Genomic DNA, 17,574 nt, shown 5'->3' on the forward strand with positions numbered 1-17,574 from the left:
TTTTACCTCTGGAAATACCACTCCCAGATACCTACACAGCTCTCTACCCTGGCTCCAAGTCTTGGCTCCTCCGTCACCTCTGTCACCTTCTCAATAAGCCTTCCCTTACCACTGTTTGAAACAGCATCCCTTGCACCCCCACGACTGACCCTGTTGTAATCAAACTTGACTTGCTTCATTATTGGTATCTTCTTTAGAACAAAAGTTCCATGAGAGCAAGGATTTCTGCCTGTTTTGTTCACAGCTATTCCCCATTGTCCAGAACAATAAATATTTATTGAATCAATAATGCACAAAATGTCACAGAAACCCTGTGAAAATATCCAGAAGGAGCAGTGGAGTGGCGACACAGAGCACATGTGGGTGGGCCAGGCAGCGGGAGATCAGGGGTGGCCACTGCTTTGCTTCATTCAACAAAGAACATCTTCCCCAGGCCTGGCAGGGAAGTGGGCAGGTGGGTATGGAGGCAAACTGGCGATCCTGCTCCCAAATAAAGTGGGGGCGGGGAGAGGGGCAGCAGCAGCCCCTCTCAGCACCAGCAGACTGCGGCCACTTGGGAGTGGGAGGCCAGGGTGCCAAAGCTTCTGAGCTTTTCCCTTGAAAAAGACATAAATCAGGATTTCATAAAAAGGGGTATCTCTCATTTAAGAAAATGTTATCAACCAAGTACAAAGTTTTTTCTTTCATATTCGAGAATTCAAGAGAACCTGTCTGTGGCCTGAATTTGATCACAAGCTCCTGGGGTCAAATGCTGACAGAACCGACGCAAAGGGGATCTGCGTGGGCTCGATGGTGCCCAGAGCAGGAGGAACAGCGCTCCCTGGCCCAGGAGAAGCTCTGGGACGAGCACAGATAAGCAGAGCAACGCCAGGAGAGCAGACAGGCGAGTGCCCTGGGCTCAGGGGGAGGCAGGGCAGACCCGTGCAGGAGGGGCACTCAGCGGCCTTGGAAAGGAGGTGCAGAGAGGAGGGGGACTGGAAAGACTGGAGGCTTCCAGAGCTGGTGAGAACCTCTGTGGCATTCCACACCAGACACTGGGCGAGGCCCCACCACCAGTCTCCTGGGTCCCCCGCCAGGCTCCTTGGTGGCTCTCACTGCAGCGGTAATTACATAATTGATGGTACAATGAGCTGTTTCACATGTGCCTCCCTCACTAGAATGTAGCCTGAGGAGGGCAGAGACTTCCTCTGTTTGACCCTAAGCTCCAAACCCAGAAACTGGCCCCAGAGTCGATGTCCGTTCAGTATTGCTTGGATAAATAAACAGACGAGATGGATCGGGGTGCTGGGCTCTGTGTTGAGTGCATTTAACCCCCAACACAGACCAAAGGGATGATACCCAGAGAGAGGTTTGAGGATGAGGGGCCTGGAGGCCAGGATGCATGCAATAGCCAATCAGGAAGGAGAGACAAAGTGTGTGCTGTCTCCTCCAGAGCCCCTAGTGCCTGCACTGGTTCACTTGTGGAGCACATTTCTGTTCAGCTTACAGTCTGGATGTGGGCCGAGCTGGGTGCCGGGGACACACAGGAAACAGCACATGGCCCTTGCTCTCCAGCGGCAGGCAGACACACAGACAACTGCCCTGGTGGTGTTGAGATGTAGTGACACCCAGGGGGGTGTGGGGGTGGGGAGAGGAGGTGATCAGGGAAGGCTGGAAGAAGGGCTTAACTATGTGAGGAAGGATGAAGGCACCCCACGTAAGCAGCAGCCTGGGTGGGACTGGGGGGCTGCAAAGAGCAAATGGGGACCCCTGCAGTTACCTCCCACCTCTGCCAAATTCTCTGGGCCTTCCCCGAGCTCAAGTGGCCCGGCTGCTGCAGCTAGTGTTCAGTGTCCTCTGTCCTCATGGCACCAATCCCTGGCAATCTTGCAAAGTCACCCCATCTATTAGCTGCCTGCATCATGGCTCCCCGCCGAGCCACCCTCCTGTGTGCCTTGAGGCCCATGGGTCTGCCACCCAAACCGGATAGGGGTATCCGGCTTGCTTCTGCGTGGTGCTGCCTACAACCCCCTCTCCTGGCCTACAAGACCAGCTGTTAAGGGCAATGAGCCACAGGAAGACACTTTTTGCAGAGCACATTCTAGGTCAAATCTCCCCCTCATTTTGCCGAGGGATTAATGGAAGAAGCCCAGAGTGGGCCAGTGGCTTGTGCAGGACGCCCAGCAGGGCTGAGATCCCTCTACAGCTCTGTGCCCCAGAGTGCCTGTCTGTCAAACAGAAAGGGGAACAAGGTCTCCCTCCTGGATATGCCAGCTTCCCAGAGGAGTCGTGGAATGTGCCGCTGCCTTCCGCCTTCCCCAGCCTAGGCGGAACCGCCCCTCGCTTCCCTGCCTTTGACACCCCCTCACTGCAGCCATTCTGACAGCCGGGGAGGCACAGCAGGCCAACCCCTCCCAGTCCCGGTTCCACCTGGGGGAGCGGGGAATTGGCACCCCCTCCCTCCCCCCACTCCCCAGGGGAGGAAGCCGCCTGTCAGGCCGCCACGGCGTGTCAAATCCTCTTGCTGCCTAATTGTGAGACGGCGGCGTTTAAAGAAACGCTTTTCTGGCCGCCTGCCACACCGCAAACTGCTTGGTATAATTTTATTATTAAGGAGAGAGAAAAAGAGGGAGGGTGATTGGAAGAGAGAGGGAGAGAAAAAAGGGGAGAGAGAGGAGGAAATTGCTTCGTCCAAGTCAGCTGGTGGAGTATTCTGCTCAACGTGAAAGCGGGGCCGGCTTTCCAGTTGGCAAGCTGACTTCGTTAATTGCGCATTCAGTCTCTACTTAGGGTAATTGAAACGAAGCGGGGCCGGCTCTGACAATTAGGGTCTGCGACTAGGCCATTAACCCTTTCCGCCCCCGCCCCCCGCCTACGCCTCAGCACCCCAACAAGGTGGAGGGGGGTCACCGGGCGCCCCCGCCAGGACCCGAGCCGGGGCGAGGGCGAGGAGCCCCACGCGAGGCGTTGGACTGCAATAGCGAATGCCGGGCGCACGCCCCAGCGCGAGCAGGGTTAACGCGGCGCCTGGAGTCCTGCAGCCCGGCTGAGGGAGAGGGGGACGGGGAGCAGCGCAGGGTGTGTGGGGGTTGTTGCGGCCTCTCCGCCCCTCTGCAACAGATGTTTCAGCCGTGTAAGACAAAGGCAGAGCGCCTGCTGCTGCCGGAGAAAATCCGCAGGACTCCCTCAGGGGCAGGTAAAATTTCACCTTCTATTTGTGTTCCCCCGCCCGCCCCCGCCTTGTTTCCCGGCCTCTGCGCCAATCCAGAAAGCGCCACCAAAGACGCCGCGCCGCCGCCTCCGCAGCCCAGCCCGCTGACCCCAGCAAGGTCACGGCGACCTCGGGCTCTGCAGGCAGCGCGCCCGCCAGTTCTCCGCCGGCGAAGGGCGCCCCCCCGCCCCCAGTCCCCTCCCAGGGCGGGCCCGGTCCTCGGGGTCCCCGTCCCCCCGTCCCCGGTCGCTGCAGGCGCCAGGAGAGAGGAAGGGGGCGCTGCACTCGCCATGAGGCGAAGGCGGCCCTGGACGCTCCCCGCCTCCCTCTCGCCTGCGCGGGGACCCCGGGGGGCTGCGGCCCCCCCCCAGCCCCCATCATTCATCTCCCTGATTCTCTCCGTAGCCGCCCTCGGAAGTCAGCCGAGTGAAGCAGCTGTTCCTTGCACACTCCACTTGACCAAAGATGATGATAAATGAGGCCGGGGCTGCGCGGGGACGCGGCGGCGGCAAGGGGCGCGCAGGGCGGGGCGTACGGCCCCCGCAGCTCCCTCCCCACGCCTCGGTAAGGGCGAGGACGCGAAGGACAGAGGCCGAAAGCAAAATCTAAGGCCCGTGCTGCCCTCTTGGCGCCCTGAGCCGCCTCGACGGCCGGCGGTGTGGAGAAACCTGGCGGAGAGGTGCGCCCAGCTCGCCAGGCCCCAGGCCGAGACCTCTTCCTCCAGGCCGCGGCACAACCCCGCCCCCGCCCTTCCCCCTCCCTCCCCATCCCTTCCCCTAATGCTTCGGTCCACACTGGGTCCTCGCCGCCCCCCCACCCCCCCCGCCCCGCCCCCGTGGCTCAAACCTATTAACGCTCGTAAATAATGAATAATGGAGCGCTTCCCTCCAGCCGCGCAAGGCTGCGGGCGGGGGGCCACTGCCAGATGCGCCCGGTCCTGGGGAGGGGGTACCCACCGACCGGGTGCAGAGGGGGCCCGGGCGCGCGGCCCCGCACACGTGCAACCGCGGCGCGCAGGCGGGCACCCCGCCCGGCGGAGGAGGGGGAATCCCGCTCTGCCCTCCCCAACGCCACCTCCCCTGGAGTCCTCTGGCACCGAACGAGGCGAGAGAGCGCGCGCGAGCTTCCCAGCCGGAGAGGGTTATTTTTAACCTGCCCCCCTTTCTATATCTGCCTCTCGGGTTTGCGCGCCCGCCCGCCCGCTCCACCAGCCGAGGACGCGGGCTCCTCACCTCGCTCGGCGGCTCCGGACTCTGAGCGCCTCCCCTGGCCAGCGGCCCCCGCCCCTGCGCGGGCATCGCGCGGCTAAATCTCAGCCTGGAAAGGACCGATTAGGAGCCGCGTGCCTTTCTGCGAAATATTGGAACCGGGTGGGATGGGGGCGGGGAGCCCGGCGCTGTCGTCCCTTCGCCTCCCTCTCTCCCTCCCACCCCGCGCGCAGAGTGGCTGCGAGAGGCGGCTCCTGCTCTCCCCCCGCAAAAAGGGGGCGGCCGGCCCGGGGCCCCGAGCCCCCCGTTGGTTTTCGGCCTTCCCTCCTCAACGCCCACCCTTCTTCGGTCATTTACGAAGCTGGGGCTTCTAACACGCGGACCCTCCGGCAGCGGTGGCGCCAAGTGGGGCGCTGCCCCCCCCGCCCCCATTTCCAGTTCCCTCCCTAAGCCACTCCAAACAAACACACCATTTAAACAGCAGCGGGCTGGCCATACCAACAACTTTGAGGCAGACCCCACCCGTGCCTGCGACCGCGCCAGGGGACTGGGAAAGTGCCAGGGGCGCACAGTGGGGACTCCCCGAAGGCAGTTTAGTGCTGCCGTCCCCTCTTTTCAGGCTCACCCTCCCTTAGACTCACCCAGACCCCTCCCTCCCAGCCCCTTCCCCTACGGCCAAGCACCCCAGGCCAGCAGCTCAGACTACCCTCCGCCCCCAGTCAGGGAATGAGGCCGCAGGAAGTTCAAGTCGGCTCCCATTACTCTGCTCTCCAAAAGGCCACCCATCCAAACCCCAGCCTGTCCTTCCCCCCAGAGGTGGGGAGCAGCAGAGGAGCTGACTGAGCTCAGAGGTCCCCCTGGGGCTTTGACGGGATCCCTCCCTCACTTGACATTTTGCAGACTGCTCCGTGCCCAATCCTGGAGATCCACAGGCATAGGAACCCGTGAGCACCTCCCTCCTGAAGGAGGTGGGGTAAGACTCCCTGCTGCAAGCAGCACAGAGGAGGGAAGGTTGGAGGAAGTGGTGGGCTGAGAAGAAAGGAGCAGGGCATTCCAGCCGCCAGGAGCTGCCTAGCTTGGTGGCGGGGAAGAACACCGCCTATTTGGGAACCTGAGATGGAGTTCTCTCTGTGGTTTAGCTGGGCTGGAGGAGACAGGCCTCAAGGGCTGGGCCCCTTCCCCAAGAGGGCAGCCTCTGGTGGGGGGTGGAGATTCCTGCAGAGAGGTAAGAAGCCTGGCAGGTTCCTAGCTCCTGGGAGGGGAGGGGGTGAGGATGCCTGTGGAATACAGGTTAAAGACAGCGCTGACTCTGAGTGCTGGGCCCAGGACACTCCTAGGCCTGCCCAGAAAGCGAGGCTGGCCCAGAAGGGGAAAAGACAGGGACAGAGCCTCCTAAGCAAACGCAGAGCCTCGCATTACAGAGTGGGGGTTCTCAAGGGGCTTCTCCCCCAGCCAGCTAGACCCTGGGCATGGGCTTCCCTCAGATCTGGAAAGGTCTTGATAAGGCTCAGACTGCTGGAGCCGTGTAACTGCAGCACCCTCAAAGGCTGATGCTGTCTGACCCCCTCCTGTGTCCAAGGTGCCTCAATAGATTTTACTTCTCTCAAACTGCCCTTCTGGGAGGTGACATCACCTGTCATTTCACAGACATGGAAACTGAGCTCCAGAGAAGAGAAGGGGGTATTCCAAACTCCAGCCTCTGGGGGCCCTCCCTGGTCCCCCTGTCCTAGGCCCTGCGGGTGGGACCTCAATCAGGGAGATGCCCATGGGGCTTTGGTGAATACAGGATACAGGTACCCAGGGGTAAAAGACATGGGCGAGGAGGTCCTGGTGCCCCCTGAAAATTTCAGAAAACTGGTTTTCTTGGGAGAAAAAAAGGGTGGGTGGCCGGGCGCGATGCCTCACGCCTGTAATCCTAACACTTTGGGAGGCCAAAGTGGGTGGATTACTTGAAGTCAGGAGCTTGAGACCAGCCTGGCCAACATGTTGAAACCCTGTCTCTACTAAAAATACAAAAATTAGCTGGACATGGTAGCATGCGCCTGTAATTCCAGCTACTCGGGGGGCTGAGGCATGAGAATTGCTTGAACCCGGGAGGTGGAGGTTACAGTGAGCCAAGATTGCACCATTGCACTCCAGCCTGGGGACAAGAGTAAAACTCTTGTCTTAAAAAAAAAAAAAAAAAAAAAAAAAAAGGCCGGGCGCAGTGGCTCACGCCTGTAATCCCAGCACTTTGGGAGGCCGAGGCAGGCGGATCATGAGGTCAGGAGATCGAGACCATCCTGGCTAACACGGTGAAACCCCGTCTCTACTAAAAATACAAAAAATTAGCCGAGCGAGGTGGCGGGCGCCTGTAGTCCCAGCTACGCGGGAGGCTGAGGCAGGAGAATGCTGTGAACCCCAGGGGGCGGAGCCTGCAGTGAGCCGAGATTGCGCCACTGCACTCCAGCCTGGGCGACAGCGAGACTCTGTCTCAAAAAAAAAAAAGGGTGGGGAGGACTAGAGAGAAGTCCCAGGGCTTACCATCACTGATTTCCCGCTACCCACTTGGCCAGGCTACCTACTAAGGGTTTCCATGTGGGGGTTTGGCTCCTGGGGCTGCAGAATTATGATAATGAGGCCTAAGTCCACATGGGTCTTGTTCATTCATCTGTAGACCAAATACAAACCCTACGTAGCCATGTGCCACACTCTTCAACTGTGTGTAGCTACTGTTGTGCTGAAAAAAATTCACTCAGGGCCTAAGAGCTTTGGGCAGTTAAATCCCCCTCCCCAACAACAGACTAACAGGTCCCAATTTTGATATCAAGGGCTGGGGTTTCAAGACAGGGAACTGTGGGGCCCACACTGTCCTGGCCTCCCCGGAGGCCTGGCTGCCCTCATGCCAGGAAGGGAGCTTCCATTTCCTGCGGGCCTAGGATGGCTGCCCCGCTTCCCCCAGCGCTCCCTGGGTGGGTGTGGATCCTGGCCAGTCCCCCAGACACGCAGTCTGCTGACCAGAAGCAGCGACCTTCGGGCAGAGGCAGCCACCAGCCAGCCACTGCTCCAGAGGCAGGCCTGGGGCCGCCCGGGAGGCTTTCCTCACGATGGAAAATATTTGCCTTTGGTTGTCGGCTGATGCCTTGTCTTGTGTCTGAATGGACAACTGGCTGATTTCTCTCTCTTCGGAACAGCCATGAAATGCGAAGGTGTTTAAGAGTAAAAACCAGGCGAGGGCAACTGGGCCTGGGGTCCAGCTGTTTTGAACAACACTCTTGTTTTTCTCCCAGAGTGAACAGAATACTTTCTGCGGTTCAGAATACTCTGTGCGCTGGTCCCTCTTCCCAGGCCCCGCCCCAGCCCCCTCAGGCCTCACCTCCAGCTGCTGCAGACCATTCCAGAACTCCCTCCCTCTTGGCTTCTAGTCACTCAGCATCTGGGGGAGAGAGCCTCTTCCAGCTGTACATAGCTAGCTTGGCCTGGCCCCAGAACTGCTGTGTTCTGGAAAGTTGTAGGAGAATCCCTCTTGGCGGGCTCTCCAGCATGGAGAATCGCAGGCCTCTGCTCCGGAAAGGGAGGCTTTTGAGAGGTCAGATTCACCACGGCCAGGCCAATGAACTATGAGGGCTCATAGGGGCTGGGGCTCCGGTTTCAGGGGTGAGAGGAGCCACCATCTGCCCCCATGCCCACTCTGACTGTAAATGGCTAGACTGTGGTGCTGAGGACAGGTCTGGATTCATATCCCAGCTCCTGCATATGTATATGCTGGGTGACCTTGAGCAGTTTACTTAACCTCTCTGTGCTTTGTGTGCCTAAGCTGCAAGATACTCTAAATTAAACAGCAAACTTCCAGTGCTGTTGTGAGACGAAATGGGATAATGTGCTTGATAGCTGGCAGGGGCTCAATAAAGGGTAGCAACTTCCAGGGCCACCAGTTCATGGGGAATCAGGTCCAAGTCTTATACTTTCTGTGCCTCCCAGGGAGCCACATGTGTCTGCGACAGAGCTGGGGAGGACATTCTGGGGCTGAGGGTTGAGGTCTGCCCATAGAGCAGCGGCCTGTACCTGCAAGCAGGTAGAGTATCATCCTGGCTGAGTCTCAGTGCTCCTCAAAGTGTACATCCTGGTGAGACGCAGATTCTGATGCAGCGGGTCAGGTGGGACAGGGGTTCTGCAGCTGTAAGGAACTCCCAGGTCAAGCCAGTGTGGCAGGTCTGTGACCGCAGCTGGTGTGGCAAGATCTCAGCCCTGGAAGACTCTGGGTTCTGCTGAGGCTGGGCTCAGAGAGAGAATACAGTTTTTGTCCTGTCCAAGGAGCACCCTCCAGGATTTCAGGACAAGGGTCTGACTCTGTGTCCCCAAGCCCTCAGTCTCAGAGCTTGGGTCCTGCAGTGGCCTGGGCAACCCTCCGGACTCTCCATTCAGCATTTGTTCCTGACAGCAATGCACGGATAAAGAGCAGTTTCATGCTGCTGAACTTGCAATCACTTCAAGGCCTGGGCCCCTCTGGGCCTCAGTTTCCCCACTGGCACGGTGGGAAGCTGGGATAAGCTAATCCCACCCTTTCCCCTTGGTAATTCCCCACATTGCTCTTCCCTTCCCTTCAACCCTTCCCAAAACACAGGTCTGAGGCCTAAGCATCCATCCTAGGGGCTGGGACCCCATCCCATGACTCATGCAGACTCGTAAGAACAGCCACTTCTCACCTGAGGCCTCGATGTTCCAGGCACTGTCCTAGGCATTTGCATCTACAAACTTCTCACCACGATCCAATCACCACTGCTTTACAGATGAGGGAACTGAGACCCACGGGGTGAAGCCTATTGCCTGAGATCTTGCAGTTGGTAACGGGTGCAGGGCTGGACTCAGGCCTCCATACATGCCCAGGCCCTTGCGTATTTGTAAGGGAAGCAGCTGTTTGGTTTTCTTGGCACAGAGCATCTGCCTGGCTGGTGAGGGCATGGGGAAAGAGGTGCCCAATCTAGTTGGGGATGGAAGGGTAAACTGGTACTACCTCTTTGGAGAGCTTTCTAGCAATACGAACCCAAATGCAAATTACATGTGCCCTCTAACCTGGGCCCGAAGTCATCTGCACAAGGCTACCAACTGCAGTGTCTTTTGCAGCAGCAAAACACTGGAGATCCCCTAGCTGTCCATCCAAGGGGGATGAGGGAGATACATCTGGGAGGTTCTATCGGTTGAGTTCTCAGAGAATGGAAGCACCACATGGATTAATTGGAGCAGTCTTCAAGTTGGTGAAAAAAAGTGCAGTGTAGAAAGTGTGTACAGGGCCGGGTGCAGTGGCTCACACTGTCATGCCAGCACTTTGGGAGGCTAAGGCAGGAGGATTGCTTGAGCATAGGAGTTTGAGACCAGCCTGGGTAACATAGGGAGATCCTACCTCTACAAGAAGAAAAATGAACTAGGCAGGTGAGGTGGTGCTTGCCTGTGGTCCCAGCTACTTGGGAAGCTGAGGTAGGAGGTAGGAGGATTGCTTGAGCCCACGAAGTCAGGCTGCAGTGAGCTGTGACTGCACCACTGCACAGTCTGGGCAACAGAGCAAGACCCTCTCTCTCAAAAAAAAAAAAAAAAAAAAAAGTGAGCCAGATGCGGTGGCTCATGCCTATAATCCCAGCACTTTGGGAGGCCAAGGCGGGATGATCACTTGAGGCCAGGATGGCCAACACGGCGGAACTCCATCTGTATAAAAATACAAAAATTAGCTGGGCATGGTGATACACCCTGTAATCCCAGCTACTCGGGAGGCTGAGGCACAAGAATCGCTTGAACTCAGGAGGTGGAGGCTGCAGTAAGCTGAGATCGCGCCAGTGGACTCCAGCCTGGGCGACAGAGTGAGACTTTGTCTCCAAAAAAAAAAAGTGTGTACAAAACATCTGTATAAAAAAGGAAGTTGTATTTGAATTTTTCTACCATGAGCATGTGATAGCTCCTAAAAGATTTTAAAACTTCTATGAATGGCTAGGCAAGGTGACTGAAAAAAGAACCTGGTTTCAGGCTCAAATATGGCACTGCCACTTTCCAGCTGTTTGACTCTAGGCTGGTGGGTTGACCTCAGTTTCCCCCTCAGTAGGATGGGACAAGCCCCAGCTGCCAAGAGGAGTCGGCTCCCCGGCGTCCTGCAATGTGCAAGATAGGGATCAGCCTCCCATTTTACGGATGAGAAAACAGCTCCCAAGCGGGGAAGGAGAACCAAACCTGAATTCCTGTACAGGCTGTGTCCTCCTCAGTGGGTACACAGCTTTGGGGGACACAGCAGCCAGGACTGGCTCAAGTGCTAAGCTGTGTGGGGACCTGCTGCTGCCAGGGCCAGGTATGGCTGACCCTTGAACAACACGGTTTACTTATACGTGGATGTTTTTCTCAGACTCAATGAAAGTTAGATGTGATTAGCATACTCAGCATCGGAATAACTGAGCCAAGATCCCAAGATAGTTTTTTCAAAAGATTACACTGAGTGTGCCTGCCTCTTCTGCCTCCCCCTCCACTACCCGAGACAGCAAGACCCTCCCTTGCTCCTGGCCCCAGTCTACTCAATGCAAAGACGGCGAGGATGAAGACCTTCACGATGATCCGCTTTTACTTCATGACTAGTAAATAGATTCGATTGTCTCCTCCTTAGGATTTTCTTAATAACATTTTCTTTTCTCTGGTTTACTGTATTGTAAGACTACAGTAAATAATACATATAACATGCCAAGTGTGTTTACAAAATGTGTGTTAATCGACTGGGGAGTCGAAAGTTACACATGAGGCCAGTCATGGTGGCTCACACCTATAATTCCAGCACTTTGGGAGGTGGAGGCGGGCAGACTGCATGAGCCCAGGAGTTTGTGACTAGCCTGGGTGACATGATGAGACCCCATTTCTACTAAAAATACAAAAATTAGCTGGGCATGGTGACGCATGCCTGTAGTCTCATCTACTTGGGAGGCTGAGCTGGGAGGATCACCTGAGCCTGGGAGGTCGAGGCTGCAATGAGCAGAGATTGTGCCACCGCACTCCAGCTAAGGCAATAGAGAAGACCCTGTCTCAAAAAAAAAAAAAAAAAAAAAAATTACACATGAATTTTCAGCTGTGTGGGGGTCAGCATCTCTAACCCCCACATTGTTCAAGGGTCAGCTGCACACAAAGGCACTCCTGGTTTCATGTGTTAACAATGTTTTCATTCTATTTCTACCTGCAATATGCTTTCCTTCAATCATCTGAACAAAGCAACACGTTATAAAATTTCAAAACAGAAGCTGGGCTGGGCTTTTCTGGGCCCCAAGACTCTGCCCTGAAGGCCTGATTGGTAGGGAGGCTCCCTGTCCAGGTCCAAATCCCCACCCAGACACTGCCTTGCTGTGGGGCCTTGGACAGGCAACTCAAGTTCTCTGTGCCTCAGTTTCCTTATCTGCAAACAGGCACAAGATTATGCACCTCAGACAATGGTACGCAGATGCCAGGAGACAACGTACATGCAGCTGCCAGACCAATGCTGGGCAGAGGAGGGCGCAACTAAGTTAGCTGTTACTTTTAAAAGGTAAATGTTTATATACTTTTTTATAACAGAGGGAAAGTTCAGGAAAATCCCTGACTGGTCCTTGCTGGCTGTGGAGGTGCGGCCGGGAAGACAGGAGCTCCTTGAAGTGACAGAGACCTGGCTCCAGCCCACAGCCTCAGGAGCAGCTGGTCACTGCCCGGGTGGGCGAACACGCTGTCCTGGCACAGGGGCCTGGCGGGGCAGTGGCCACAGCGGGGTCCGGCTGTCTGTGTTCCCTGGCTGGCATGTTGGGAGGAACAGACTTGGCTGACTGGCCGGAGGCCCCTGCGGCCCCAGGCCCCTGAAAGGAAGGTTCAGAAAGGCCCCTGTGTTCCGGCCTAGTCCAGAGCTGGCTTTTTCCAGACCAGGGCCTCAGGAATCTTTGGAAAGAACACCGAGTACCTGACGCCCACTGCTGACTCGCTGTGTGACCTCAGATGAGTCACCCCAACTTGCTGGACTTCCGCTTCCTCACCCATAAAATAGGGATAGTGATTAAATGCCCACCTTGCAGAGTTGAGCAAAGAACCCATGAGCAAAACAGATACAGAAATGCTTTGTCATCAGCATCCTCGGGGCTAATTCCCACACCTACTAGACGTGTGTTGGGCCCTGTTCTGAGAAGCAGTCTACACATTTTAACTCATAGAGGAGGCAGCAGAGGCACAGAGAGGTTAGGGCACTTATCCAAAGTCACACAGCTTATAAGTGGCAGAAGCACTATAGTAGGTAAGTAATTATTTACCTGATGTAATTTTAAATTATAAATTATAGATGCAGTTAAATAAATTATATATAAATATACAAATTATAAATAATATAGACATTATAATTATGTGATTATTAATTATGTGCCTATTATAACTCATGGCTACGGGGTCTGGGATAAGGTTTGGAAACTTCAAACTCAGTTTCCAGAGGTAGCTTTGGCCAGGGGAAGAAGGGCTAGGAGGGAGCACTGTGGCCAGTGTGGCGCCTGTGGCAGGGGCTGCAGCAGAAGCTGCTCTTTCAGGTGTTGAGATTCTAAGCCCCATATTTCCTGAGTACCCTCTGTGTGCTGGGCATCAGGAGAGGTGCCATCTTCCCTGTCACACTGCATTTTTTCTCTCCGCCCCCCTTCGTCATATTGTTTTGATCCCCAGAGAAACTGCAAGGAACATGAATACACGAGCACCCCCATTTTATAGATGTGCAATTAAGGCCTGGGAGGCAAAGGGAATTTCCTGGTGAGCAGCAACATTTAGATTTGAACTCTATGGGTCTGGTTCCCAGTCTGCTACCTGGGCAAGGATCCTGGGAGCAAGCAGGGATGGAGGAGGGCATCGGTATCCCCCTGAAGAAGGGAGCCCTTGGGCTGCAGGGACGCCAAGCAACCTTGTTCTGTCTCATGCACTGTCTGTGGAGCACCTGATGTGCTGCCTGCTGAAGCCTCCACCTTCTCTCCAGCTCATCCTGAGCCTCCACGCTGGGCACAGGAGCTGAGCTGACCATTTTACAGACAGAGAAATTGAGGCCCATGGAAAGCCAAAGGCTTAGAACTCCATTTTCTAATGCCTGTGGACTCACCTCATAGACCACCTGGCCTCTCCATCCACCCACACAACAGTCCACCCATCTATTATTCACCTACCCACCCACCCACCCATCCATCCATCCACCCACCCACCCACCTGTCCATCCATCAGTCTTTCCATGCATCCATGCACACACACCCATCTATCCATCCACCCATCCACTCACTCACCTGTATACCTCACAATCACCCACCCATCCACCCACCCATCCATCCACTCACCAACCTACCTTCTTTCTATCCATGCATCCATGCACACATACCCACCTGCCCATCCACCCTTGCACATACCCATCTGTCTATCTCAGAAGCAGTTACTAAGTGCTTACTGTATGCCATACACCTGCTAGAGACTGAGCACCCAGAGACAGCTGTGGGCTCAGAGCCTCGTGGAGAAGGCAAGTAAGTGCCAGTGCATGGGAAAGGGCCCTATGTCACACCTGAGTGGGAACAGGAGGGCAGAGGGGCTTCCCAGGGGAGTGACACTTCACCTGAGACCTAGGGGATGTGCCGGAGTTAGCAAGGGAAAGAGGAAAAGCCTGGAAGACAGGAGAGAGTGAGAGATGGTAACGAGAATGCAGGCTGGCTCTCGAGTGGAAGTGAGAGGCAAGAAATGAGAGATGGGCAGGGTCCACGTGGTGTGTGGCCCTCTGGGCCACAGTGGAGAGCACAGATGTTGTGGTGAGGGCCACGGGGAGCCCCAGAGGGTGAGCAACAGTGAGCATCACACATGTGTGTTGGGGAGTCTGCAGTGGCTGCAGTGAGGCAGGATGGATTGGTGATGGGGGTGAGAGGGGAGGCCAGGCGGCCAGTGAACAGGAAGCTGGGACTGTCCCCCAGAGAGCAATAATGGGGCCAGACCAAAGTGGTGGCAGGGGCTGGAAATGCAGGGAGAAATTCTAGAAATGTCAGGAACAGAGCATTGGCAGGACTCCACAGCCAATTCCAGATACTGGTGGGGAGGAAGAGATTTCTCCAAAGTCCGTGGTCCTAAGCACCAGTTAGGAATCCCTTCCTCCTGGACTGGAGAAGATGCCTCACCCAACCTCCCATATATTGCCAACCCTTGAGTCTGGCTTACATTTCCTGGTGTGCCAGAGGCTGGCAGGGTCAATACCCTTAGATGACAGATTGCATGTCTGAGGCCCAGAGAGGACAAGGGGACACACAGCATGGTGGCCCAGAGCCATGCACCACCCTCCATCTCCAGTGCATGCCTGTGCCAGCCTGTTCTTTCCCCTAGGCTTACTGCAGGTGGGGGGTGGCGGGGACAGAAAGTGTGACATTCCAGGCCTGTATGGTGGTGGCCTCCCTCTGGCAGTGCCTCCCTGGCATCACTGTTTGGGTGTCAGTGGGAGTACTGGCTCTCAGCACAGGGATGAAAGGTGAGTGCTGGGGGCTTGGAAGGGAGCGAGATTCCCATGGGAAAGGGATGACTCTGCATACCAGCCCCCGACAGGCCGGCTTTAATGGTGGATCAACCCCAGCAGCTCCTCGGGCACCTGCCCCTTGCTGGGAAACAAAGGCGGGAGGCGGTGGCCATGGCTATGTGCACACATGAGCAGGGAGCCCCCAGCAGCCCCTGCGTCTCTGCCATAGCTCCGTCTCTATTCCTGTCTCCTTTTTGGGCAAACACCCGCCTCATGGACTGGATGCACCCCAGGTTGATGCACTCTGTCCCCACAGCCTCCATCCAGAGCCCCTTGGTCACTTCCCCTCCCATCCTCAGAGCCACTGCTAAAGGATTTTGTCTCCCAAACAAACTGCATTGAGAGATCACCCACTTGTTCCCTCTCATGGGCCTCAAATGAACAGCTAGTCGGGCCTTTCATGGACCTGCTCAGGCCAGGGGCTCATGGGCCACATTTGCTGAATGAATGAGTGAACGAATTGGATGGATGGATGGATGGAATTCTAACCCCAAGCAAAGCCACTGCTATTTTTGTTAGCCTAAGCAAAATATGATTTCCCTAAGGCTTTTAAAAACATGGCGGGTAGCTCCTAGGGCCCTTCTTCATGACACCTGGGCAGGGTCAGGGGCATGGCCCTGCCAAGGCCAAACAGTGGGGTGCCCCTGGACCCTGAGCTCCTGTCTCCCCATCCATTATCATCCCAGGGTCTCCAAAGCTCCCCCTGAAGCCCCCTTTCCTGAGCCCTGCCCTTCCTTGGGCTCCCAGACAACCCCAGGAATTCTCCCGGCCTGTGAGTATCCCAGGCCCTGGGTCCTTAGGAGCCTCCTTATTGAGGGCCAGAGGACACGGGCAGAGGGAAGGCACATGCCTGCTTGCAGGCCGCCCAGCAGCTTTGCAGCCGGCGAGAGTAGGGCGTTTGTCATCTGCTGAGGACAGTGGGGATGGTTTAAGGTGAAATTTAAGCCCATTAGTGCTTGGCTAATGACAGCAGCAGCAACGGGGAAAATGAAGATGGCAGGGTGTGTGAGCACCCATAAATTGCTGGGGCTGGCGCCGCCTGCGTCCTTGGGCCTGGCTCCCCGGCCCCTCCACTAGCTTAGGCCAAGTCGCTATCCGCCCCCACCCACCCCCATGGACCTCCCTGGCCGCTGGCAGGCCCTGGCCCCTGACCTGGCCAGGCCTCGCAGGCCGGGCCCCCAGGGTCAGTGTGTGGCTGGGGCCTCAGCCGGGGCGTGAGAAAGGAATTGGCCGGGGAGCCCAAGCATGGAAGAGGCAGTATCTTCTTAATCTCCCTCCTTTTATAACTTGTCTTTTTTTATGCACACCCAAGGATCCCAGCTCAGCCGCCAGCATCTCTTACCCAGGCTGAGCCGTCTCCCTGCAGCTAATGCCTGACAGCTCTGTTTACGTCTCCCCATAATTCTCTGGTTTTATGTTTTTTTTTCGGGGCCATTAAGCTCCCAGCCACAGGCTCCTTCCCCTGCCCCCGCCTGCCTTTGTCCTTGAGGCTCAGCCGCCCCACCACCCTTTGGGAGACAGGCTGTCTCCCTACCCCGCAGGTAGACAAGGATCCTGCACCCCGGCCAGAGGCCTCACTCAGGATGGCTGCAGTGGAGACTTCTGGTCCGAGGCCCTCCTGACGGCAATCCCTCATCCTCCCGCCCCTCCCATCACAGGCCTTGTACCGCCTGGTTCCAGGGGAGACCCTGCCTAGGGTCCTGGAGGGCCCAGCAAAGCCCTGTCACCTGCCCTACCGTCCTCCCGTGTCGCTACTCCTCGGTCCCATCCTCTGGCCTCTCTTCCTGGGTGACTGTATCTCCTCCCAGAGCCATCTCCTGAGGGCAAAGCCCCCATTTCCCTCCACCTGACCCATCTCTTCAGTCTCCACTGCAACCATCCTGAGTGAGGCCTCTGGCCAGGGTGCAGGATCCTTAATGGCTTGGCTCCAGTGTATCCATGGTGTCCTTAGGCCTCCTCGCCCCACAGGCCTTGCCTTCTGCCCCAGTCCTTCTGTAAGGCCTCTCTGAGGAGGCCCCCAAGTCCTGGGGGCCCCCTCCCCATCCTCACTGCCACAGGCCCTAGGTCTGGCCATTTCACTACCCACCAGAAATTCCATGACCAGCTGCCAGCGGGATCTCCTCGTCCCTAGCCTCTGCCCTGTGTGGCCCCTCACAAGCTTGTCATGTCGCTCCTTCATTATGAAGCCATCAGTGGCTCCCTATTACTTTCTGCTCCTCCAGCCCTGACCTCAGCATGCTGCTCAGACCTCTCGAGCCCCCGTGCCTCGGGGGAGCTGGCTCCCAGCCCCCCACGCTGCAGTCTGCGATCCGACCTGGGCTGTCCCAAGGAGGCCTGCGTGGAAGGCTTAAAAGGCACAGCCTCACCTTGTCTCCCTCTCCTTTTGGGGGGACACCCCCATCCATCCACTTCTACTCTGGTGCCCAGCACCTCCAGCCCTGAGGGTGACCCAGCTGGCAGAGAAAGGGCTCTCCTGAGATACCCTGGCTCTTCTGTGAGGAGACCACGCCAGCAACTTTCTCCCTTGTTCGTGAAGACATGAGCCGAGAAGTCATTTCTTCTTTCTAATTTCCTTTCTGCGGAGTGGCCTTTGTCAGCCAGAGGCCCACACACCGAGTCCTGGGGGCTCCTTCCCCACACATGCAGGGGGC

The 17,574-nt window shown here is 56.6% G+C and overlaps 1 protein-coding gene across 6 annotated transcripts in view; it reads right to left on the minus strand.

The window, feature by feature from the left end:
* Positions 1-17,574, minus strand: part of RAI1 (retinoic acid induced 1) — a 130,652-nt gene that overhangs the window by 24,927 nt on the left and 88,151 nt on the right. Inside the window, exon 1 of one of the 6 annotated variants that reach the window (XM_054535488.2) lies at positions 8,443-9,947. The exons of the other annotated variants lie outside the window; for them this stretch is intronic. The gene's annotated coding sequence lies outside the window, so the exon portion shown is untranslated. Of the gene's footprint in view, positions 1-8,442; positions 9,948-17,574 lie in introns of those variants that run through there. 6 annotated transcript variants of the gene reach the window in all.

This window comes from Pongo abelii, chromosome 19, assembly GCF_028885655.2.
Source record: "Pongo abelii isolate AG06213 chromosome 19, NHGRI_mPonAbe1-v2.0_pri, whole genome shotgun sequence".
NCBI lineage: Eukaryota > Metazoa > Chordata > Mammalia > Primates > Hominidae > Pongo > Pongo abelii.